The following is a 25,739-nucleotide window of genomic DNA, read 5'->3' on the forward strand; positions in this document are numbered from 1 at the left end:
GACAGAGAGATAGCCAGCGAGAGAGGGAACACAGCAGGGGAGTGGGAGAGGAAGAAGCAGGCTCCCAGCGGAGGAGCCCGATGTGGGACTCGATCCTGGAACGCCGGGATCACGCCCTGAGCTGAAGGCAGACTCTTAATGACTGCGGTACCCAGGCGCCCCTGGGAGATAATTCTGACATTGCAAGTTATGCCGAAGAAGAGGAGTGCAGTCGTATTGTTTAGGGCATATAAACTTTATTGAATTAAGATGTGTTTGTTGGATGGTATTTGTGTGTGTGTGTGTGTGTAAGCTGTAGGTTTGGGATCCTCTGCTTAGTTGTGTTTGAGTATAACCCAATATGGCATCCCCCCCAGGCTCTGATGATGTCCTGCTTATCGAAATCAGTAAGCAAGGATGCCTGGGTGGCTCAGTCAGTTAAGTGTCTGCCTTCGGCTCAGGTCATGATCCTGGAGTCCTGGGATTGAGTCCTGCATCAGGTTCCTTACTCAGTGAGGAGCCTGCTTCTCCCTCTCTCTCTGCTCCCCCTGCTTGTGCTCTCTCTCTGATAAATAAATAAATAAATAAATAAATAAATAAATAAATAAATATTAAAAATACATGAAATCAGTAAGCATTTGATAACTATTCTTATCAAGTGCTGCTTAAGATTTAATTATAATCTCTTGGATAAGCTTTGAGCTCGTTGGGAGAAATGAATTCCTAAACCTGCTTTCCTAAACTCCCTATGTATGATTACCTTCTCAACATCAGACATTGATTTCTAAGTGCTTTACATTACTTTGTTTAATCCTCCCAGCTTCTCTATGAGGAACTATTAGCTTCCTCTTACAGATGAGGAAATGTGAAATGGAGATTTTTCTTAGGGCTCTGGCTCTGATTCCTTAAAGTGAGATATAGGGACGAGGGACCAAAACAGGTGTAGCGAGAAACACAGAGGATATTCCACACTGAATAACGAGCCACGAAAGCATTATTATCCAAATGTTGAATTAATCTATAAATAGGAAATCTCTTTTTTTTCCCTGGGATGTGCAAGCAAATTAAAAAACATCCTTTATGCACAGCGGGATTTCAGAACAGATGCGTACATTGCTGCTTGCTGCTCAGTTTTCAATTAGTTCTGCAGGCCGTGGTGACAGGCCAGCACTCTATGTAGGTTGGAATAGAAAACTGCCCAAGTGCCTGAATTCTCTATAGCAACAATATGGGACTCAAGAATTTGAGGCAAGAAGCTTCCTTCCATTCTCCACTCCTTTCTGGCTACTCACTGATGCTTGAAATGCATTTAACAAGGGACAAAGGCTTTGAGTCATTAATTTAAGAAATACTTCCTTGCAGCCCCTCCTGAGGGCTCTCATACCATTCTCTGTGTCTTAATCCTGGTACTTGTCACACTGTATAGACAGGGACTGTGAGTTCTATTTCTATAGATAGCATCCAGAACAGTCTCAGGCCTAAAACAAGTTGATTATTAGATATCTGTTGAATGAATAAAAGTTATACTTTGGTATAAATGACTAATATCAGAACCTTTCCTGACAGCTGGTTTTGACAGGGTCTGGGTGAGGAAGGGGCTCCAGGAGAGGAGGAAAGAACCAGGGGGAGGAGGCCGAGAATACTAAAGAAAGCTCATCTCCTTCAGAATTTCCTATGCAGCCAACCCCGACTTGGCTAGCTGAGGTTGGAGCTGCTTGAGAGACATGGGCGAAAACCTGTACTCTTGCTCTTTACACAAAATGAAAACCAGTGGGTACAGTCACTGTGAGTATTTCCTTTCGTGCCCAAGATGCATAGTGAGTGACCTAGAACTACAATCCTGTGACGGCAGTGAAGCCGTCTTTTGGACATTGAGTCTTAGCATAGTACTTCGGTTTTGTTGTTGGTAGAGAGATTTTTGTTCTGTGACATGGTTTCAGGGTTTGACATTAGCAATTATGCATGTCACTAACTTCATCTGCAGTTCCCAGGGGGCATGTCGTGGGGGTAATGCTGTCCCATATCTAGCAGGCAGGAGTTAGTGATACGTCCATAGCTGACCAGAAGTGCTGGACCAGAAATGCCCAGTTACTCACTGTTCCAGGGAGCAGTCCTCAGCCAAAGGTTGGTGAGCTTACTTCTCAGGTAGGATCACCTGAGGATGAGTATTCTGTACTGTTTCCCAGTTTCCCCATGGGTTGAAGCTCCAGCCACCACCCAGTGGTAACTAGCTTGCCATAATCCCTTTGCTGGCTTCTCTCCCTTCCCTCACTCATTTCCTGCTCACCTAGTGGAGATAGTGCTTTCTGTGCCTACCAAGGAAACTTCTTGTACACCAGTGGTTGCCACAGGATCCATTTCTGGAGAACCCATGCGAAGGTCATGGATTTTGCTCCTTCCAAAGTAAACTCTAGTGTCTTGCGGTCATCTTACAAACTGCTGGGTTTGTTTTATTTCGTGTTGTCTTTGGTGAGGGTTGGGAGAAGTGTGGGGTGGAGATACAGGGATGAGGATGTTTGAGTTTCCGTTGACACTTGATTTCCCTGGCTCACTGTGGACTGTTAACCCATCAGTGTTGAGAGGGTGAGAGTCCTTCTTGTCTACTCATAATTGCATCATTTGGGAAAATCTCTCTACTTCAAATAGAATTTTTTTATGACCAGTCTATTCATCAGTTTTTGCAAAGCTGGTGTCAATGGCCTTGCTTAGGAGCACTTCCTCAGAAAAGCCCAGATGAGAAAAGCCATTGAGCTTCTGTTTCAATCAGGTACCAACACCTATTTGCCCTTGTCCTTGTGCACTTCATTTTCCTCACCTGAGGAAGCGTTGAACACATACTGGCACGTAGCAGAGCGTTTAGGGGAGATGTAAGGAGTGATGCTGCTCTGCTCGGTGCCGTGTGTCACCTGGAGCTTCGAGCTTAGGCAGCATGGGACGTAATAAGACAGCAGTATTGGAGTATTATGAACATGTCAGGATGATGAATTCACTTTAACAATATCACCATTGGCAGCGCAGGCAATGCGCTATATCTCAATCTGTCATTTTCTATGGTCATGCATTGTGTGGAATCAAGCTATTTTTTTTTTTTTTTTTTGGTATTGAGTGATGCTTGTAATGGTGGTGGTGAGAAAAACAGAAATGGATAATGATTTTGGATAGCCTTGTTTGAGTTAACTCTTGTTGCCAGGAGACAAGGGGTGGGTGTGTGGGGGTGTGTGTGTGTGTGTGAGAGAGAGAGAGAGAGAGAGATTGAAAGAAGTTGGGATTGGAAACTAGGAGAAGATGAAAAGGGGTGGAAGCAAGATTGTTATTAAAGCATTTAAGTCCTGGGGTAAAGTCTTAGGCCATCCAGGAAAGCTTATGCAACATAAAATTTATCTGTACTCTTCTGTCAGGGTGTACAAACATGGGATGGGAAATGGGAAGCTTGTATTTGCAGCCCCTATTGGGCTTGGAATATCAACTTGAAAATGACTTAGCATCTCAGGCTTTTCTCCATTGCTTTCAACTATGCCATGAACCCCCACTCACCCTGTGGCTGCTGGTCACTTCCTGGGACTCTCAGACACATGTCATTGAGAGACTGCTGCTTCTCTGCATAGGGACAAGCAGAGAGCTTGATAGAGATGAGACATCCTTCTCATTTCCTGTCATATTCCCTTCTCCTCTCTCTTGCCTGCATCTCACAGAAGGTTGTATTAGTGTACACGACTTTCTTTGTTGGAAGTTTGGATAATTAAAGGAAATTAAAAGGTAGGAGTTGAAAATTTAAATCTGTGTGATAAATATTACCTTTTAGAAGTTCTGAGAGGAAGAAATGCAAGAAATGACATCTTTAACAGGAGAGTAGCTATAGTAAGCTGGAAAATAGTCACACAAAAATATTAGATCCTAATCCCAGCAACCTGTGAATGTTACCTTATAAAGAAAAAGTCTTTGCAGATGTGATTAGATTAAGGATTTTGACAAAAGGAGATTATCTGGATTATCCAGGTGGGCCTTAAATCCAGTCACCAGTGTCCTTCTAAGAGAGAGACCAAAGGAAATTATACACATATAGAAGGGGGTGTGAAGGTGGAGGCAGAGATTGGAGGGATGTGGCTCTAAGCAGAAGGATGTTGACAGCCACCAGAAGCTGGAAGAGACAAGGAAACTGATGGAATCCTCTCATGGGCATGCTCCTGTCCTCAGAATTATTCCTGTTTCATATAGTTCCTTCTTCTAACTTTCCTCCCCCTGAATATCTCCAGGTCTTGTTTGGGAAGCTCCACATCTTTCTAGGAACTGTTTCTCTTCCCTCCTTCTTCTGGGAGTCTGTTTCCCCAAGTCTGAGTGGTGGAGCCTAAAGTGATGGCACCCTGTCATCGGAGATGTGATAGTGGATCTTAACACAATAGAACTATCTAGATGGAGGTCAGATGGGGATGGAGACTGTGGTACCCCGAGTCTCACACTGTGGTCCAGACTGGACAGGGCTCTCCCTTTTGTGTCTTCTTTATGATCTCACCACCAGAGTTGAGTTGCTCCTATTTCTTCTCCCAGATATAAACACACACACACACACACACACACACACACACACACACACACACACACAACTATGGACAAACATGAATTCCCTAGAGATAGTCCAGTCTAGACCCATAAGAAGGAAAAAATACCCCTGCCTTATAATTTGTAAGGTGTGGCACTACGCATCGAGTCAGTCCACTACACTTATGCCAAGTAGTATTGGTTCCTTTCCTTCATTCTCCCTTTTAAATTGTTCCCATTAGGATCTGCTGGGAACAAGTAGAGGGTCTAGTGCTGGGCCATTTGGCTCTTGATGGCTGTCTCCTTAATTACCCAAAGATACGTATTCATATAATTGTCTTGATAAGGGCTTAAAGTTTTATTCTAGTTTCTGTATGGCAGAAGGAAGGTGAGTAATGTATCAACTATACTTCCAAGAAAGAAAAAGAAAAAAAAATAAGGGGGGCAAGTGATTTATGTTTCTATTCACTCAGGTGACTGGAACTGTGGGAATCAGTTCAGAGGGTCTGGGAGAGAAGAATTAGTCTCATTAAAGGAACAGAAAGAGGAAGGTCTGGTTTGCTTAGGGGTTGTGTTCACAGTTGATCATTGGTGAGATTTAAGAGAGGGCTAGAATCTCTCTTACCTTCTCCCCAGCGTTCAATTGTACTAACTTCCCTTTCTCTTTGACTTGAAATGCTTACCACTAGGAAGAGCTTATTATACTACAAAAGGGAGATGGTGTCTCCAGAAATCTGGTTTTCTGAAAAGCAAAATGGAGCCCTAGTTGGGCTGCCTTTGGAGGTCTAGCCCAGAGCACATTAGCTATGCTTGAAAGTTTCTCTCTCTTGACATGTCTGCCAATATTGTTAGACATTTTATGCTTTTGCCAGACTTTCAGATATGAAATAGTATCTTACTCTGGCTTTAATTTGCTTTGTCCTTGGTTATTAGTGAACTTAAACATCTTCTCATAGGCTTATCAGACATCATTTTTTTTCTTCTATAAATTGCTTGCTTAATAGCCTTTTTCCTTTTTCAATTTTTCAGTTTAGATTTCTCATGTTGATTTGTATGATTCAAGATACAAATTGATGTTGAAATATCTTATAATTAATATTATTATGAGGATGTATGAGCTTCCGTTCACATGGATGTTCCTGGCTGTAGCCCTCCTCACATGAAGACCAAGTAGCACGTGTAGTTAGATGAGACACCACTGTGAAAATCCTAGAATCTGGGAGTGAGCCTGAAACACTCCTCTGGGCAAGAGAGACTGAGACAGGCCACGTTAGACATGTAAGAGGACCAGCTACACTCGGCTGCGTAGCCCCTGCCCCAGGCCACCACAGCACCACGCTAAGAGGGTGCCCCAGGGCCTATGGTTTCTCCTGGGGGAAGAAGAGAACCCAAGGTGGACATTCCATTCTCCGACATTACAAAATGCTTCCTGGGTTGCTCATTGGGCTTACACCATCTTACCTCGCGGGGATCCCTGGTGGTTTGTAGTCCCTTCTGAACTCAGAGTCCATGAGTTGGTTGCTCAACCAATCGAGCCACCCAGGCCCCCCAATCATTTTTCAATATATGTGTATCAAATCATCACCTTAAACTTATACAGTGTTATATGTCAATTAAATCTCAATAAAACTGGGGGGAAAAAGAAATGTCTTCTCTCAATCTGTGGCTTATTTTTTTCACTTTATTTGTATATTTATGTATTTATTTTTGCCATCTGGGGTTTTAACTATAAATGCAATTGAATTTATCAGTCTTTTTCTATATGGTTTGGCTTTTTCCATCTTATTGAAAAAATACTTTCCTACTCTCAGATCATAATGTTGTACTATTATATCTCTCTGCACAAGTTTTAGATTTTTTTCATGTTTACATCTTTTAATCCATGTGGAATTTAGTTTTTATATACAATATGAAGTGGGGATCTAAATTATGTATATATTTACATTCAAAGTCCATTGTTTTAGCATTATTTAATTACAATATCACCTTTTTTTACAGGCATATCTTGGAGATGTTGTAGGTCCAGTTCCAGACCACTGCACTAAAGCTAATATTGCAACAATAAAGTGAGTTGAATGAATTTTTTTGATTTCTCAGTTCCTATAAAATTATGTTTACAGTATAGTGTAGTCTATTAAGCATTATGTCTAAAAAAACATATCTTAATTAAAAAACACTTTATTGCTAAAAAATGCTTAATTAAAAAACACTTTATTGCTAAAAAATGCTAACTATCATCAGAACTTTCTGTGAGTTGTAATCTTTTTGCTGGTGGAAGGTTTTGCCTTAATGTTGATAGCTGTTGACTGATCAGGATGACTGATCAAACTTGCTGAAGGTTGAAGTTACTATAGTAATTTCTTAAAATAAAACAGCAATGAAGTTTGTTGCGTTGATTGACTCTTGCTTTCACGAACCATTTCTCTGGAACATGAGATGCTATTTGATAGCATTTTACCCACAGTAGAACTTCTTTCAAAACTGGAGTTGATCTTCTCAAACCCTGCTGCTTTATCAAATAAGCTCCTGTAATGTTCCACATCCTTTGTTGCCATTTCGACAGTCTTCATGGCATCTTCACCAGGAGTAGATTCCATCTCAAGAAACCACTTTCTTTGCTCATCTGTAAGAAGCAACTTCTCATCCGTTAGAAGTTTTATCATGAGATAGCAACAATTCAGACAGATCTTCAGGCTCCTCCAAATTCTAGTTCTCTTGCTATTTCCACCCCATCTGCAGTTACTTCCTCCACTGAAGTCCTGAACCCCTCCAAGTCATCCATGAGGGTTGAAATCAGTTTCTTTCAGACTCCTTTAATGCTGATATTTTGACCTCTTCCCATGAATCACGCATATTCTTAATGGCATTTAAAATGGTAAAGGCTTTCCAGAAGGTTTTCCATTTACATTGCCCAGATCCATCGGAGGAATCACTCTGTGTGGCAGCTATATATAGTCTTGCAAAATGTATTTCTTAAATAATAAGATGTGAAAGTCAAAATTACCTCTTGATCCATGGACTGCAGAGTGGATGTTGCGTTAGCAGGCATGAAAATAATGCTAATCTCCTACATCTCTTTCAGAGCTCTTGGGTGACCAAGTGCATTGTCAATGAGAAATAATGCAGGGATCTTTAAGAAGAATCTTTTTTTTGAACAGTAGGTCTCAACAGTGGGCTCAAAATCTTCAGTAAAGCATGTGGTAAGTAGATGTGCTGTTATCCAGGCTTTGTTGTTCCATATATAGAACACAGCCAGAGTAGATTCAACCTAATTCCTAAGGGCCCTAAGATCTTCAGGATGTAAACGAGCATTGGCTTCAACTCAAAGTCACCAGCTGCATTAGCCCCTAACAAGAAAGTCAGCCTGTCCTTTGAAACTTTGAAGTCAGTCAGTGACTTTTCCTCTCTTGCTGTGGAAGTCCTGGATGGCATCTTCTTCCAATAGAAGGCTGTTTTGTCTACATTGAAGATCTGTTGTTTGGCGCGCCTGAGTGGGTCAGATGGTTAAGCATCTGCCTTTGGCTCAGGTCATGATCCCAGGGTCCTGGGATCAAGCCCTGAGTTTGGCTCCCTGCTCAGTGGGGCGTCTGCCTCTCCCTCTGCCTCTCCCCTCTGCTCGTGCTCTCTCTCTCTCAAATGAATAAATAAAATCTTTTAAAAAGAAGAAAATCTGTTGTTTAGCTTTGGCACCTTCATTAATTATTGTAGCTAGCTCTTCTGGATGACTCGCTGCTGCTTCCACATCAACACTTGCGGCTTCCCCTTGCACTTTGATGTTACAGAGGTAGCTTCTTTCCTCAAACCTCATGAGCCAAACTCTGCTGGCTTTAAACTTTTCTTCCCTAGCTTCCTCACCTCTCTCAGCCATCAGAGAACTAAAGAGAAATAAGGCCTTTCTCTGGACTATGCTTTGGCTCAAGGAAATGTAGTTGATTTGATCATCTATCCAGGCCACTCAGATTTTCTCCATTTCAGCAATAAGCTGTTTTGCTTTCTGTCATTCATGTATTCATTGGAATAGCACTTGTAATTTCCTTCGATAACTTGTCCTTTGCATTTACAACTTGGGTAACTGTTTCAAGAAGTCTAGCTTGTGGCTCAATCATTTCTAGCTTTTGATTTAAAGTTGAGAGACTTGTGACTCTTCCTTTCACTTGAACACTTAGAAGCCATTGTAGGGTTATTAGTTGGCTTAAGGTCGATATTGTTGTGTCTCAGGGAATAGGGAGGCCTGAGGAGGGGGGTGGGGAAGGGCAGTCGGTGGAGTAGTCAGAACACACACAACATTTATCAATGAAGCTTTCTGTTTTATACGGGCACGGTTCGTGGTGCCCCCAGTTACAGTAGCAACAGCAAAGATCACTAGTCACAGATCACCATAACAAATATAATAATGGAAAAGTTTGAAATACTACGAGAATTACCGAAATGTGACCCAAGGACATGAAGTGAGCAAATGGCGTTGGAAAAACGGTGTCAGTTAGACATGCTTGAGGCAGGATTGGCACAGACCTTTAATTTGTAAACAAACACAGTATATGAAGTGCAATAAAATCAGGTATGCCTGTCTATGTGTGTATATATGTGTGTGTATACATGTGTATACATCTGTATATATGTGTGTGTGTATATATATAATACCATATATAAAGTGTCTGTCCATTGATCTGTTCATCTATTTCTGCTATAATACTGTTATAATAATTAGAGCATAACAACACTAAGCCTTGATATCTAGAAGAGTGAAATTCCCCTCCTCTACCTTCTTCAAAATTGACCAGGCTACCTTTGACTCTTTACCATATTTTTGCAAGATTTGTCATAACTGAAAACATAGGTGTACAATTTCATAACCTGCCATTTTTCATTTAACTTGATAATAGCAGATTTTAAAATTTTCTTAAAACTTTTGTCAAATTTAATTTAAGATAGCTCATACTGTTCCCCTATGTGCTGCATCATATTTTATTTAGCCATTCCTGTATTGCTGGACATCTAGTTTATTTCCATGTTTTCTTATAAATGGTAACACCGTCGTGAACCTTTTTATGCATAAAGGTTTTCCATCTTTAGGATGATTACATGAGAGTATATTCTCAGAAATGTAATGCATTTGGGAGCCCCTGGGTGGCACGGTCAGTTGAGCATCAGACTTTTGGTTTTGGCACAGGTCATGATCTTGGGTTCCTGGGAGTGAGCCCTACGTTGGCCTCCTGGCTCAGCACAGAGTCTGCTTAGGACTTTCTCTCCCTCTCCCTCTTCTTTTCCTTCCTGCTCTCTCTCTCTCTTTTGCTGTCAAATAAATAAATCTTTAAAAAAAATAATTTTGCCTCTAGCTGGTCCCGAAGAGGTAATTTTCTAGAGACACTAAGCAATATTCCTAAATATTGAAGAAGAAATGGACTTGCAATAATTGTTTGCATGGAGATGGCATTGAAGGAGGGAGAGAAGAGGGCCTTAAAGAAATTAATCCCAAAGTGGCTCTTTTGATTTGGTGTCAGGAATGAGGATATTTCTGTTGGTTTCACTAATGGTAGCCTCATTTCTTCCTCGTATCCCCTGATTCCATATACAGATTTTAGAATACAGTGGCGTTTTGACAGATTATTTAAATCCCAGTGAGGTGGAACAGTATTCGGATTGTTTATAATGACTATCATCAGTGGCAAATTAGTTCAGCCTGTCTCAGTTCATTCTCTCTGACAGCTTCATGTTTATTTCACACCATAGAGGCCGAAAAAAACACATAGAAAGGAGAACTTGTTTTATTGTCATTTAATTATATGAATAATAACACAGTCAAGAATGTGTTTGGGATCCTGTCCCAACCACAAAAGGAAAGTGGACCTGAAAGTCCACACCAATTAGAATTTTTGGTAGGTTTGGTTTACTATTTTTGTTTCCTACATAATAATGTCTTTTTAAATTGAATTCTGTCAAATTGATGTTTTTCTAGAAGTGGAAATTTAAGAAATAAAGTCATGGTAACTGCAAATCATCCATGATTGCTTGGCCTTTGGAATGTACTGTATGGGAAAACCATTTCTTCTGGCCACAAGTTTGACGAATGATACACTTTTACCTATTATTTCAATTCAAAGGGTAAGAATACATTGTCTCCAGAACTCATTCATCTTGCATAATTGAAACTTCATTATCTTTGATCAACATCTCCCGTTTCCCCTTTTCCTGGCAACCACCATTCCACACTCTGCTTCTATAAGTTTGACTCTTTTAGATTCAACATGTAAATGAGATCATGAAATATTTGTCCTTCTGTATCTGCCTTATTTCATTTACCATACCTTCCAGGTTTATCCATGTTGTTGCAAATGGCAGGGCTTTCTTCTTTTTAAAGGCTGAATAACATTTCATTATTATTTGTCCATTCATCCATTGATGGATATTTAGGCTTTTTTCGTATCTTGGCTATTGTGACTAATGCTGCAATGGACAATGGAGTATGGATATCCTTTTGAGATAGTGATTTCATTTCCTCCAGATACATATCCAGAATTGGGATTGCTGGGTCATATGGTAGTTCTATTTTTATTTTTTTAAGGAACCTCCATATTGTTTTCTCTAGTAGCTTCGCCAATTTACCTTCCCACCAACAGTGTGCAAGGGTTCCCTTTTCTCCAGATCCTCACCAACACTTGTTACCTCTTTTTTTTTTTTTTTTTTTTTTTTTGATAAAGCCATTCTAACAGGTGTGAGGTGTTGTCACATTGGAACAGGATGGTAACTGCCATTAACATACTGTATTGTATACTTGTAGTTTGTTAAGAGGGTAGGTTCTTAAGTGTTCTCACCATTTTAGTTCTCACTAAAAAAAAAACAAAGGAAGAGAAAGAAGGAAAGAGGTAATTGTGAAGTGATGGGTATGTTAATTAGCTTGATTGTGGTGATCATTTCACAATGTATACAATGTTTTGATATCAAACCATCAAGTTATATACCTTAAATGTATATAATTTCTATGTGTAAATTATACCTTGGTAAAAGTGAAAAAATTTTCAAACTTAAAGAAAGAAAAGGTTAAGCATAATTTGAATGCACCCACCTATTTGCCTGTTTATGATCTACTTGGATACTTCCCTCTCTAGGAGTTATTCCAACAGATGTTTAGTTCTAGGTCTGTCTCACCCTTTCTAGGTGGCGTCTTTGATTAACGCAAAGTAATGTTGGTATTTGTATAAACAGAACACAATAAGAAAGAGTAATCTATTAATAGAAAGCATGTACAGTTTTCTTCCAAAAATCTGGTTCCACCAAGAGAATGTGGGTGTCTACCTGGGTTTGGACATTTCCAACAGGAAAACAACCATGTACCAAACCCATTTGCATGAGAGGAATCCCAGTGAAGGACTGCCTACATCAAAGACTGGGTTTGTCACCAGGCACCACTAGCATACCAGCTGTATGATCTTAATCAAGTTTCTTAATCTTTCTGTGCCTCAGTTTCCTCATCTGTAAAATGAAGTTGTAAAGATGAAATGAGTTAACATGTGTAAATTATTTGCACATGTAAGTACTTAGCAAATGTTGGCTATTATCATTATTTCATATCTGGAATCCTGAGCAAAGTCCATAGGCAGTGGGTACATTGGGTCTCAGGGAGACATCTTGGTCCTCCATCTATTCCGAACATTCTAGAATTTCTAGTGCCACAGGTTGAGCTCCTTTGAAGCAGCCTCTGAGATGGAGATTAGCAGGTTAATTAGGGACTCTTCGTGAAATCATCATCTGTGGAAGGGAACAAAGTGGAGGTTGGGCAGAGGTGGTTTTTGTTTTCCCAATTAGATCTTGACTGATATATACCTTCTCCCTCCTCCGATTCGCAAGAAAATTCCATGAAGTCAGGGGCTACATTTGTTTTTGCTCATGGAGGTATTACTTGGAAGTGGCACAGAAACTGGAAGAAATTTCAACAGCATTGCAGCCCTTCTCAGTCCTGGACTCACTGGCAGGCCTTGTCACCATCCAGACTTTCCTGAGGAATCTCAGATGCCAAATAACATATCCTGATGACAATTTCAATCTTTCTAACTCTCTCACTCCTTTACTTCCACTGCAGTTCAAAAGTAGTATAGGAAATACAGAAGCAGAATTTATAGGTCTTTTTTTTTTTAAGATTTTTTATTTATTTATTCTACAGAGATAGAGACAGCCAGCTAGAGAGGGAACACAAGCAGGGGTAGTGGGAGAGGAAGAAGCAGGCTCATAGCGGAGGAGCCTGATGTGGGGCTCGATCCCATAACGCCGGGATCACGCCCTGAGCCGAAGGCAGACGCTTAACCGCTGTGCCACCCAGGTGCCCCTATAGGTCTGTTTTTTATAGTGACCTTTAATTGGAAGTAATATACTACTGTGTATCTCTTCTCTGTTACTTCCCTCTCTTCTTCCCGACTTCCTTCCTTGCATCTCTCTCTTCCTCCCCCTTTATTTTGCCATGGCTGCCTGGAAGCCTAGAGCCAAACCTTTCACCTGAATATGGTGCCTGTTTCAATCACCCATTTATTTTATTAAATACAGATTTATTTACATGGCTACTAGAGACGCCAAGATGAGTAAGATGTGACACCTGCCCTCCATGAATGCTAATAGAAGAAACAGACATGTGAGTACAGATGCTATAATAAAAACCAAGCGTAGGAGTTCTGTTGGAATGCAGTAGATGGTCTGACTAATTCCGTGGGAGCAGAGGTAAGCTATCACAGAGTGTTTGCGTCTCGAAGGATGGATCGAATTTCTTCAGGCAGACGGGGAGAGGCATTGCCAGTAGAGGAGACAGCAAGAGTGGAAGCATCAAGGACTAGGAGAGAGTTTCTGGGCCTTTAGACAGGCTGCAAAGCTTGGGCTTGGAGTACTGTGTGGAGCCGGGCCGATCTTAGTGGGTAAGGTGGGCAAACCAGATCATAAAGGCCCTAAGAATTTTCCCAAGGAGTTCAGCCATCACATTGTGGTGGTGACAAAACCTCTGAAGGGTTGAAGTAGGTGAACACTGTGATATAATTTGCATTTTATACAGATAATGTAAGTGGATCTGAGATCTGAGGTCTGAGATCAGAAGCTCTCATAGTTATTTAGGTAAGAAATGATGCCTGGCATAAGGGATAGTTGTGGGCTTAGACCTAAGGATATAGATTAACATATTTAAGAAGATAAAACTGATAAAAGTTGTGGGTAAGAGTGAAGATTCTGGAGCCAGGTTGCCTGGGTTTGAATCTTGGTTCTGCCTCTTAGTAGCTGTGTGACCTTAAGTTACGACTTAAGCTTGGTGTTTCAGTTTTCTCCTCATACCCTACAGTGAAGATTAAATTACTTAATATATTGAAAAACCCCAACAACTTAGAGAGGTATTGGCATATAGGAAATTACATTGGGTGAGGCAGGGATGAAATTAGGATAACACCAGCTTTTGGCTTGGATGACAAGATAAATGGTAGTTCTATTAATTTAGGAAAAAAGAAAACAGAAGGAATAGCATTCTGGAAGCAGGACAGCTTGAGTTTAGTTATGGGCTTTCCGCATTTGAGAGGACCTCAACTGTAAATTATGAACGGACCTAAGCCAGTTTGATTTTGCATAACTATTAGGTTCTTTTTTGGTTGATAACAGTGAGGACCCCCAAATCTAAGTTGGATGAGGTTCACCTCTTCCATAGGCTGATATCAGGTAATGATATCATTGATGTTATCACTGATGGCAAGTTTTAGAGCAATTTCTGCCATAGACACAGACTTTTATATTTAAGGTGAGCATTTATTAGCAAGCAGGCACAAAATAATTAACATACGCGGTTTTGTAAGGTTGATAGAGTTAAAGTCCTCTGTCCTGTTAGCTGTCACAATGACATCTTCATAAAAGTTTCAGCTGTGGCAGAGGCATAAAGCAGTGGGTCCTCAGTTCCAGTGGCTGGAGAGAGGACTGTTTAAGTATAAAATCTCAAGCATTGTCCATAAAGATTCACACTATAGGTTCTGCTATCTTCTTGAACTCTATCCTTGTGAGGGAGAAGAATGTCTTGAATATATTTTATTCAATAAATATCAATGAAATACCATTAATTTCTCCATCGAGAGCTTATTTCTACCATCCTCTGGGCTATTCACTTTACCAGTGAAACTCATTTTTTAAACATTCATTATGCTAATTAGTAAACCTCTGGTGTTGATCGAAGATAAAGATAACAGAAGCATATGTAATAGTTGCAGCTGGAGCTGGGCTGCTTGATCAGAGCACGAGCTGACCACCCCTGGGACATGGATTCCTGACTGGGTTAACTGAGAATACTGAAGGTGTAACTTAAATTTACTAGAGTAAATATACAGGTAATACTGTCTGTGTTGAGGCACTTTAAAGTACAAATATCATAGTTCAAATCCAATAGGGAAGAAGATATGTGTAAGCCTGGGGGTCAGGGGAAAAATCTGAATTGGAAACATATTTTTGGCAGTCTTATGGTTGGCATATTTATTCCCCCTCCTTTATTTTTTACAACACTGCTTTCCTCTTTTTCATTCCTATTTCATGAACTATTTCTTATGTATCTTTATTCTTCCCTGGAAGTCACTTTAAATCTTTTTTTGGACATTGGAGTGTATAAATATCAATAAATAAGACTTTCCCCTCCATATCACTTATTTTAAATTTTTACTAAGAGCTATTGCTTCTGCAACTAACTTAAAACTATGTGCAAGATATTTTATTGTTCCTCTTACTTTTGTCACTTTCTTTAAATTACTTCAAATTTTAGGTCAATTTCAGATTTGGACATATACACACCTTTTTTTGTTGTTGTTTCAAACCATGTATATTTTGCTGCTCCTTTTGGAAATACCTCACAATATTGAAACTAATACGCTTTGCCATTCAATAGAGAAAAACAAGGTTTTACTCTTCATATTTTTAGGCAAGACCATAAACCTTAAATTTTGTTATTGCTTCCTTCACATAAATGACCCTCCCCAATTGCTAGTCCTCAATTTAAATGTCACCTTGAGTTCCATGGTGAGGATATTTTTATATTATATACTGGAAGGAGCAATAAATATTCTGATTTAGTGATATTTTAGGGGTATTTTCTTTTATTAGCTTGAAAATTAAAAAAATTCTTTTATATAACAAACAGAAGAGTGAACAAATCATAAGTATTTGGCCCCGCCCCCAAATTATCACAAAATAAACATAACTATGTATTCCCTACCCAGGTCAAAAAATAGAACATCACCAGTACCTCCAAAGCCCCTCTTATTATCTCCTGCATATCAATAGCTCCCCTTTCTGTAGGAACATTGTGTACAAGTGTTAGTATGAACATATGCTTTCATTTCTCTTTAGTAAATACCTGGAATAGAATGGCTGGGTTATATTTCAGGTATATATATATATGTATATATATTTTAAAGATTTTATGGGGACATAAATTTATAATTGCTATAATTTCCTGGGTAATTGAAACCTTTATCATTACGATTTTGGGTCCCTCTTTTTTTCTGGCTTTTTGTCTTAAAGTCTACTTTGATATTAAGATGCTACATTGATTTCTTTCGATTTGTGTGTGCATATTATATCTTTTTCCATTTTTTACTTACATACCTTTGTATCTCTATTTTTTAAATGTGTTTCTCTTTCAAAAGCATATAATATGGTTTTTGACTTTTTAAAACTCAGTCTCACAATCTTTGCCTTTTGATTGAAACATTTAGCGTTTTTATATTTAATGTAATTACTAATGTACCATTTTCCTATTTGTTTCTCCTTCTGGTCCTCTTTTGAATTAAGTATTTTTATTATTTATTTTTCTCTACTAACAGGTTAAGGTACTTTACTATGTTTTTAATGGCTATTCTTGATTGCAGATTACAATCTGCATTCCTGATTTATCAAAGTTTAATATAAATTGGTACTTTTATCTTATCCAGGAAAATTCAAAAATATTAGAATACTTTAACGCCCTTTGTACTTATCCTGACCTATTATTGCTGTTTACTTAATTTTCTCTGTACTCTAAGCCCTGCAAGATATTAGTGTTATTGCTTAATACAATCAATATTTGTTTACTTCCCACTTTTTTTCTCTCTTCGTTTCTTTATTTCTTACATTTTTAATATTTTACCTGGGGTTACTTTTCTTTTGCCTGAAGGATACCTTTCAATATATTTTTTATATAGGTCTAGAAGTGGCTCTCTCTCTCTCTTTTTTTTTTTTTGTTTTCCTACAAATGTCCTTATTTTCCCAGCATTCTTTTTTTTTTTGAATATGAAACTATTTGTTGATCACTGTTTACCAGTATTTACAATAAAGTAAACAATATACAGTTGGATAACATTCTGACTACAAAGTTATTGTTTTTCCTGATTTCTGCTGAACCAGTAACTCAAATACTGAGTAGATCAAGGCTACATGTCAGAAATGAGTTGGGGTATTTTACCAGCATTCTTAAAGGATATTTTTGTTGGGTATAATTTGACAGTTTTTCTCTTTGGTCCACTTTAAAAAATTATACATTTTTTTTGAATTCCATTGTTTCTGTTGAAAAGTGATATTTTCTTTTTGAAGGCAGTCTTTCTTTTTGTGTCAGGGAGCTGCTTTCAAGATTTTTCTCTTTGTCTTTCTCTGTCAGCAGTTTTACTATGTTTTGCACAAGTGTGTTTTACTTTGCATTCATGTTGTATGGGGTTATAGGGTATTTTGGAGCTGTGACATAGCATCTCTCACCAGCTTGGGAAAAATTCTCAGTCATTATTTACCCATTCCTTCTATCCTCTTCCTTTTAGATTATAGTTACCCTTTCACTGTATCCCCTGTATGTCTTACTCACTTTTTATCCTGTCAGTCCTCTTGTCCCTTCTCTTCCCTTCCCTTCCCTTCCCTTCCCTTCTCCTTCTCCTTCTCCTTCTCCTTCTCCTCCTCCTAATTCCCTTCCCTTCCTTTCTCCTTCTCCTTTCCCTTTCCTTTCCTTCTTTTCCTTCCCTCTATCCCTCCCTCCTTCCTTCCTTCCCTCCTCCCTCCCTTCACTTCCTTCCTTTCCTTTCTTCCTTTTCTTTCTTTCTTCCTTTCCTTTCCTCCCTCCCTCCCTCTTCCTTCTTTCCTTCCTTCCTTCCTTCCTTCCTTCCTTCCTTCCTTCCTTCCTTCCTTCCTTCCTCCTTTCCTTCCTTCCTTCCTCCCTCCTCCTTCCTTCCTTCCTTCCTTCCTTCCTTCCTTCCTTCCTTCCTTCTCCTCCTCCCTCCCTCCGTCCCTCCCTCCTTCCCTCCTCCTTCCCTCCCTCCTCCCTCCTTCCCTTCCTTTCCCTTCCCCCTTCCCTTCCCTTCCACCTTCCCTTCCCTTTCTTTTTTTTTTTTATTTTGAGTATCATTGGCCACAATGTTGATTAATTTCAGGTGTACAACATATTGATTCAGCAACAATGTTATGCAGTGTTCATCACAAGTGTAGCTACCATATGTCAACCATGCAAGAGCTATTAAAATACCACTGACTATATTCTCTATGCTGTACCTTTCATCTCCATGACTTATTCCATAACTGCAAACCTGTATCTCCCACTCCCCTTCACCCATTTTGCCCATCATCCCACCCCCCCTTCCCTCTGACAACCACCATTTTTTTCTCTGTATTTATAGGTCTGATTCTGCTTTTTTGGGTGTTTGTGTATTCATTTGTTTTGTTTTTTAGATTCCACATATAAGTGAAATCATAAGGTATTTGTCTTTCTCTCTCTGATTTATTCACTTAGCTTAATGCCTTCTAGGTCAATATGTGGTTGCAAATGGCAAAATCTCATCCTTTCTTACAAGTAATATTCTATTGTATACCGCACCTTCTTTATGCATTCAGCTATCAATGCTTGGGTTGCTTCCTTATCTTGGCTATTGTAAATAATGGTGCAATAAATCTAGGGATGCATATATCTTTTCAAATTAGTGTTTTCGTTTTCTTTGGGTGAGTATCCAGTAGTGGAATTATTGGATCATATGGTATTTCTATTTTTAATTTTTGAGGAACCTCCATACTATTTTCCACAGTGTCTGTACCAATTTACATTCCCACCAGCAGTGCACAAGGGTTCTTTTTTCTCCACATCCTCACCAACACTTATTTCTTGTCTTTTTGATTCTGGCCATTCTGACAGGTGTAAGGTGATATCTCATTGTGGTTTTAATTTGCATTTCCCCAAGGACTAGTGATGTTGAGCTTCTTTTCATGTGTCTGTTGTGCATTTGTATATCTTCTTTGGAGAAATGTCTATTCAGGTCTCTGCCCATTTTTAAACTAGATTATTTGTTTTTTGGGTGTTGAGTTGCATAAGTTCTTCATGTATTTTGGTTATTAGCCCCTTATTGGACTTATCATTTGCAAATATCTTTTGCCATTAGTGGGTTGTCTTTTTGTTTTGTTGATGATTTCCTCAGTTGTGTAGAAGCTTTTTATTTTGATGTGGTCCCAATAGTTTATTTTTGCTTTGTTTCCCTTACCTAGGAGATGTATCTAAGAAAATGTTTCTATGGCTGATATCAAAACAATTACTGCATATGTTGTCTTCTAGGAATTTTATGGTTTCAGGTCTCACATTTAGGTCTTTAATCTATTTTGAGTTTATTTTTGTGTATGGTGTAAGAAAGTGGCCAGTTTCATTCTCTTGCATGTAACTGTCCAGTTTTCCCAGCACCATTTACTGAAGAGACTGTCTTTTCCCCGTTGTGTATTCTTGCCTCTTTTGTCATAGATTAATTGACCATGTAAGTGTGGACTTATAGTTTGGACAATTTTTGACTTATCTTCCAAATCATGAATTCTCTTTTTAACTGTCTTGGATGCTGTTTAATACATAAAATCTTTTTTCTTAAGTTTGCTTTTTGAGGCAAAATAGTGTATTAAAGAATCTGCTAATGAGGCCCCTATGGTCCTGCATTGAACATCTTCTAGTGTACCAGGTGTGTGATTATCAAAGATTTGGTAATCATGAGGGGAATAACTCATAAAGATATTTTAAGGCAGGCTCTCATTCAGCTTCCATAATAATGCTATTTTTCCTATGTTTAAAATAATTCATCAAATTAATAGCTCCTACTTGAAATATTTTTGCTCACTGGCAGTCAGTTCCAGTATTCTTCAGACTGATCCCTCTCTCTCTCTGTCTCTCTTTCTCTCTCTTTTTTATTCTTTTTCTTGGTTACAAAGTTTGCAGCCCAAAACGACTTCACAAGCCTGTAGAAAATCATGAAACAAAGTTTTCTAAAAATTGCTTCTGAAAAAAAAAATGTCTTTTATATTTATTTGTTTAATTTTGGTAAAATTAATGTACAGTTTATATACAGTGTTTCAGGTGTACAATATAGTGATTCAACAATCCTATACATCACTAGTGCTCATCTCAATAAGTGTACTCTTAATCCCCTTCACCTATTTCACCCATTCCCCCCAACCCCCACCCTCAACCTCCTTTTTGGACGAACCACCAGTTTGTTCTTTACATTTAAGAGTCTGTTTTTTCATTTGTCTCCTTTTTTTATTTGTTCATTTGCTTTGTTTCTTAAATTCCACATGTAACACATAAAATTTTTAATTTTAATTATTTTATTTAAAAATTTTATAATTCTCCTTTGGTTCTCTTTCATAATTTCTGGTTCTCTTCCCAAATTAAAAATATTGTCTTTTATACATATTAAGTATAGTTGTATTAATTATTGTTATATAAAGTTTGTGTTGGTTAACTTTATGGAGAGTTTGGAGACCCTCTCTATAGGTCTGTATTTGATTGCTCTTTACTTTTGTTTTTAGTCATATTGTCTTGTCATCTTATGTCCCTTAGCTATTTTGATTAAGTGCCGAAGATTATGAAAAACTACAGATAATTTGTAGCTCCGGATATTACCTTCCTCTCAGGGAGAATTTATATTTGCATTTATGTAGGCCAGGTACACTGGAGATCCCAGATTGGCTTAATCCAATCAGCATTTGAAATGAAAGGGAGCCAAGCTTCAACCTCTGTGGGGGGTGGTCTGTTTTCAGTTTACCCTTACTCAGAGTCCGTAGGTCCTCAAGGAGCTCAACTCTATGTCTGGAGGGGTTGGGGGAGGATTTATCAACCACCACTCACTTCGCTGTTGACTGTGAATTCCAGTTTTTGTCCTCCTAGCCCTGTGAGTTTGTTAAAACCTCGGGTCAGTTTCTCAGCCTCTCAGCTCCTAGCGGAACACCGGCACACTTCTGTGCTAGAAAAGTGGCTTCAAATCCAGGCTTTCTTCTTAGGTTTCCTTATTCTTCTGGACCATGGCTATGTAATTCTTTAATTATCTGTGCCTTCAAACATTTAAAAAAATATTTGTTCATCTTTTCAAGTCATTCTTAGCAATAAATTTGGTCTAAATCATCCAATCTGCATTAATGAAAGTAAAACCCTTTTTAAATATGCCTTTAATACTCAAGGGATTGTATTCTTGCTACTCAAGAATTTCTGTAGGAAGTACAAGTGAATGCTTTAAATTAAGATGAGATTATTACTTTAAATTTGCTTGAGTTTGATTAAAAAGATATGCCTGTCTATAAAATAATGAATTTTCATGATTGAACTATATATTACCTTTTTATATCCCTAGTTCCCTTTCAAATTTGTGCCTATCATTGGCAAAGTAACCCAAAGTTCTTTTCCGTAGTCCTTTTTAACACATCTGAGATAGGATGTTAAATGAAACACGGCTTATGAACTGAGTAAGCTGGGATCAGGACACCATGCTTTGTAAATTTAAATCTTGTATTTTTTCATCTCATTTGGAAATTCGCTCAAACTTCTTTGATCTGGGGATAAACAAAATAGATTAGTTTTATATATTTTTGAGTCAGAATATTAAAGAGGAAAGAACATTGCTCTGAAAGTCAGAGTGTTGACAACAAGGTAGAATTGGAGTAAGAGATTCTTTCAGAAAGAGGTAAATGGGAAAGAAGAGGATATAAACAGGCTACCCACACACTTCCCACTCCTCACTCCAGAGCTTGTTTTTGCTCCCTCATTGTAAAGGTTGGACATTTCATGCAATTTCTTTCATTTGGTAGACAGCTCACTGTCGATCGTAAGATCATTACTTATCATCATTATATCCTATTACTATATTATCATCACTTATTAGTTGTATTATCCTAGCCATGCACTGTACCACAGTGTACTACCAACCCAAGGGAAATTGAGCTGATTTTATTTTTCCTGATTTGCTGTACCTAGCACACACACTTGTGTTTGAATTTTTTTTTTTTTTTTTTTGAGTGGGGAAACAGTTCCGTGTAGACAGCATCAATTCTCTGGAGATATATGAGCAACCCAGAAGTCAATTTTTTTTTTTCCACATACATAACTAGACTGACAAATGACTGGGTAAATGGCAGGGAAGTAAAATGAAATTTTCGAAGTGGACTCCAATAGCAGAATTTTAATGTCACAGCTTATCACAATATGGATATATCAACTACCATATTTGGACAAATATGGTTAGAAAGAAAAACAACATGATTTCTTATTTTATGGGGCAGAAAATGCACTCAGTGTTTCTTTTTTTTTTTTTCCCTCATTTAGTAATATCTGTGGTTTCTTCTCTAGGAAGTATTTCTGTATTAATGATGTGAGTATATGCATGCAGACTTACACATTACTTCTGATTACACTGGTTACTTATGACTTTTCATATGTGGGTTATTATCATTTTGTAGTTTATATATGCACATTATATTGAATATTTCTTCAGTGTCAATGAGAAAATAAATCATTGGTATGAGAAAACACTGGCATTACAAGGTATTCATCTGGAATTATTCAACCTTTCACAAGCAAATGAGAAAGATTATAGGATTAGACCAAATCCAGGATTCCTTTTCCTCTCTGCCCATCTGTATTCATTATGGTTGAAAGATAGACAAATGAAACTATTGGTAGCTCAGTCTTTAAAGCTTTATTACAATTTAAAAGCATTAAAAAAGAGAGAAAATGGAAAAATCTTATCAAAGCCTGGAAATGATCATCATACTGAATAGTTGAATTTTCTAGCTTGATGACAATGAAGAATGAAGATAGGTGTTGTAAAGATATGACTTCATTATTGGTATCACTCAGTATTCTCAATTCCGAAGAATTGAGCATAGAGCTTTTAAAAGCCTCTGTCAGCATATAGAACTGACAGTTGGGCACATTACTGGAGGAAACGGAATGGGTCAGTGATTTTCAATTCTATATAAACTGGAAGCCCACAGCCTTGGCTAAAACACCAGAATCCGAGACTTCTCTGGACTGTTGTTGTGGTTATTGTTATGCTTCCTAGACCCCAGGAATTTTGATCAAGAAAAGGGAAAGACAAGAGAGCACAAAGCTGCCACATGAATGCAGAGGACATTGTCAGTTTTCTCCCAGTATCTATTTTTCTGCCCTTTCCCCAAAGTAACTTCCTTTTAATCCAGGAATCCACCTTGGCCAACAATGCTCATGGACTCCAGGGGCAGCTGAGCCCATTTCCAGTTCCTGATTAGTGTAAGGGTAATCCTCTCCCTACTGTCACAGTGATTGATTCTGGAATAGACTGTGGCACAATAACAGATTCTTGCTGGGGACCTTGGGTAGAATATTTTCTTTGGCTTTAAGAGAGGGCACCAGACATCTTTTCCTCTGGACATGTTTATGATGTTAGTCCCAGAATTCCTGCAGCTAACTTTGAAGCAGAGACATGGAAAGAGAATAAAGAGAATCAAAAAGAAATGGACAAGGACCCTGATCCAGTCATTCCTGATCACTGCTGGGAGAGCTGTGAGATAAAAATGTCCTTAATTGTTCATGAAATTTGAGTGGGTTGTTTCTTGCAGCTGAGGTTATTCCTACTGATAGAGAAAGGAGGTCGACTTCAAGCCCTGGTGGTTCCTAATCCTGACGACCACCCGCAGGGTCTGTTTCAGGGATCCTTTGGCCAATTTGATCTAATAGGAGGGTCACAGAGATGCTCTCTTCTGGTCCAGAGCTATTTTTAAATTTCATGTTTTGTGGTCCTGCTCTCCAGATTCTCTGGTTTGTAAGCCTAGAGCCCTCCTCCAAAGGCCACCCTTTCTGGGATCTATCTTCTGGATGCAGCCTGATCCAGCACCCTCATGTTGGGCCCACAAGGGCCTGCCACAGTCACTCCAGGCTGTGGAGAACATTTCAAAATGTTCTCTCTGGTAGTCCATCATCTCCAATAAAAAGTTGAATGAAAAGATTTGTCTGTGGGTGATGCAGCCTTATGCCTGACTTCTCAAATTTCCCATGCAGCTTTAGTTTTTAGACTAATTTTGGTCCAGGCACACATCAGTTTTGGGAAGGTCAGTTGAGTCCTTATCAACTAAAAGTGGAAGCTGTTGTGATAGAGGCAATTTGGCAATGGAAAAGCTTGGTCAGGTGTGAAAATAAAGCTGGTACCCTAAATGATCTCTAAGCCCAGTAAGAATAGCTGGCTTGCATTCTGAGGGTAAAATATCTATTGTGGGGCCACCATATAATACAGACAAAATTCATAGCGAGGCATCTGTGATGTGCATGGTGTGTAATATTGTGGGCCTGCAATCAGATAGGTAAGTTTTGCACTTCCGTTTAAATAGAACTGTCAAGTCAAGACCAGGAGAAAGTGTTTGAGCAGGAGCCGGTGAGCACCCAGTCAGGAATGATGTCTCACTGTCCTGAGTAAGAGATTTACCTATTGAGGTAGCTTTTAATTTTAGAAGCCCATGATTCTGTGAAATTGTCTCTCTCTCTCTCTGTATATGTATTTGATACATGTATTGCAGGTCACTACACATATAGGGCCAATGCGTCACACAGTAAGCTTAGGGTGGCTACAAAGAATGACATTTTATTCTTTGGAGGCTCTAAGTGAAAGTGACATGAATCCCCATCAGTTCATATCTGTACTCATGAAATTTTGTTGAGAATTCCTCTGAGAAAGAACGTCTCAGTATCTAGTCAGTTTTGTGGCCTTGAGCTAAGACAGTTGACGAGACATCTTATAATAAGAGTAAGAGGGCAAGATGCCCTAAGGGCTTCACATACATTTATACCAAAATGCTGTGAAGGAAAATCAATGTTTTGCTCCTAGCAGTGAAAATCCAAACCTCACCAAATTACTAGGGATGAACACTTTATTTTCAAACACCAGAGAGCAGAAACCTCACCCCCACCATCCCCACCAAGTTGAACAAATGTTTCACCATGGTTCTGGGTGTAACATGGTGTGGTAGGCATGGCAATGATCCTGGTTTGGAACTGCAATGACCTCATTCCTCCTTCCATCCAGGTCTTTCTTTGAAATGACCTCAGAGAAGCCTTTCCCAATCACTGCATCTAATACTTTACTCCATATTTCATTTCCTCTTTCCCTGCATCATGTTTCCTTAACACTTGTCTTGCCCAGAAGCAGGATCTCAGAGAAGGATTTGAGTGCAAGTGTTTGACATGGGGGTGATGAAGGCCAGGGGATTGTGGGAAAGTGAAACAGGGAAGGGGAGGAAGCCAGTCAGGGTGCGGCAGTGAGCAGGTCGCTGCTGTGGGCAGCCAGGACTCACTCCTGCTGGGGCCCTGGGAGGCTGCACTGGAGTGCCTCGGAGGGTGTCTGAGGCATCAGGAAGTCAGCATGTTTATCCACCAGTTCTCATCAGTGGGTGGTTGGGACTTTAACTTCCTAGCGGTTGGGCAGGTGTCCTCCAGCTGCCAGAAAAAGCCCTCAGCTTTGCAGAGGCTCCCAATAGGAGCCCTGGGGTCAGGGCAGGTGGGAACAGAGTCCAAGGGAATCTGAGAAAGGCACTGGTAACATCTGCTGAGAACTTGTTACTCTCTACTGGATTCTATATTTTACTTGTTTATCTTTTTCTCCCACTGTAACATAAACTTCATGAAGACAAGGACTTTTCTCTCTTTTGCTCACTGAATGGCCCTGGAAACATGGTTTCTGAGTTATTCATTCACCGTTTAACAATACCAATCAGTGCCTGCCTGAACCCGGTGCTGCTCTCACTCTCTCTGACACTCTGGTCTCCAAGGGGCTGTGTAGATCCCCTCCGTCTTTGTATCTACTCCTTCACCTATGCCAAGTCGAGATTAAGAATTACAAGGGGATGATGATAATTAGACAAACACTGTTGTTGTAATGCATATTTGTGGTGACTAACAAATAACTGACAGCATTAACTGCTCGATCAGAGAAAGATCAACAGGGGGT

The 25,739-nt window shown here is 39.1% G+C and overlaps 1 long non-coding RNA gene across 1 annotated transcript; it reads left to right on the forward strand.

The window, feature by feature from the left end:
- The first annotated feature begins 6,509 nt into the window (after nucleotides 1-6,509).
- Nucleotides 6,510-13,417, forward strand: LOC117804481. The gene is made up of 3 exons (XR_004628968.1): nucleotides 6,510-6,581; nucleotides 7,598-7,715; nucleotides 13,051-13,417. It is a non-coding gene; the product is annotated as an uncharacterized LOC117804481 (long non-coding RNA).
- Nucleotides 13,418-25,739: the final 12,322 nt, after the last annotated feature.

Source organism: Ailuropoda melanoleuca, chromosome 11 (assembly GCF_002007445.2).
Source record: "Ailuropoda melanoleuca isolate Jingjing chromosome 11, ASM200744v2, whole genome shotgun sequence".
NCBI lineage: Eukaryota > Metazoa > Chordata > Mammalia > Carnivora > Ursidae > Ailuropoda > Ailuropoda melanoleuca.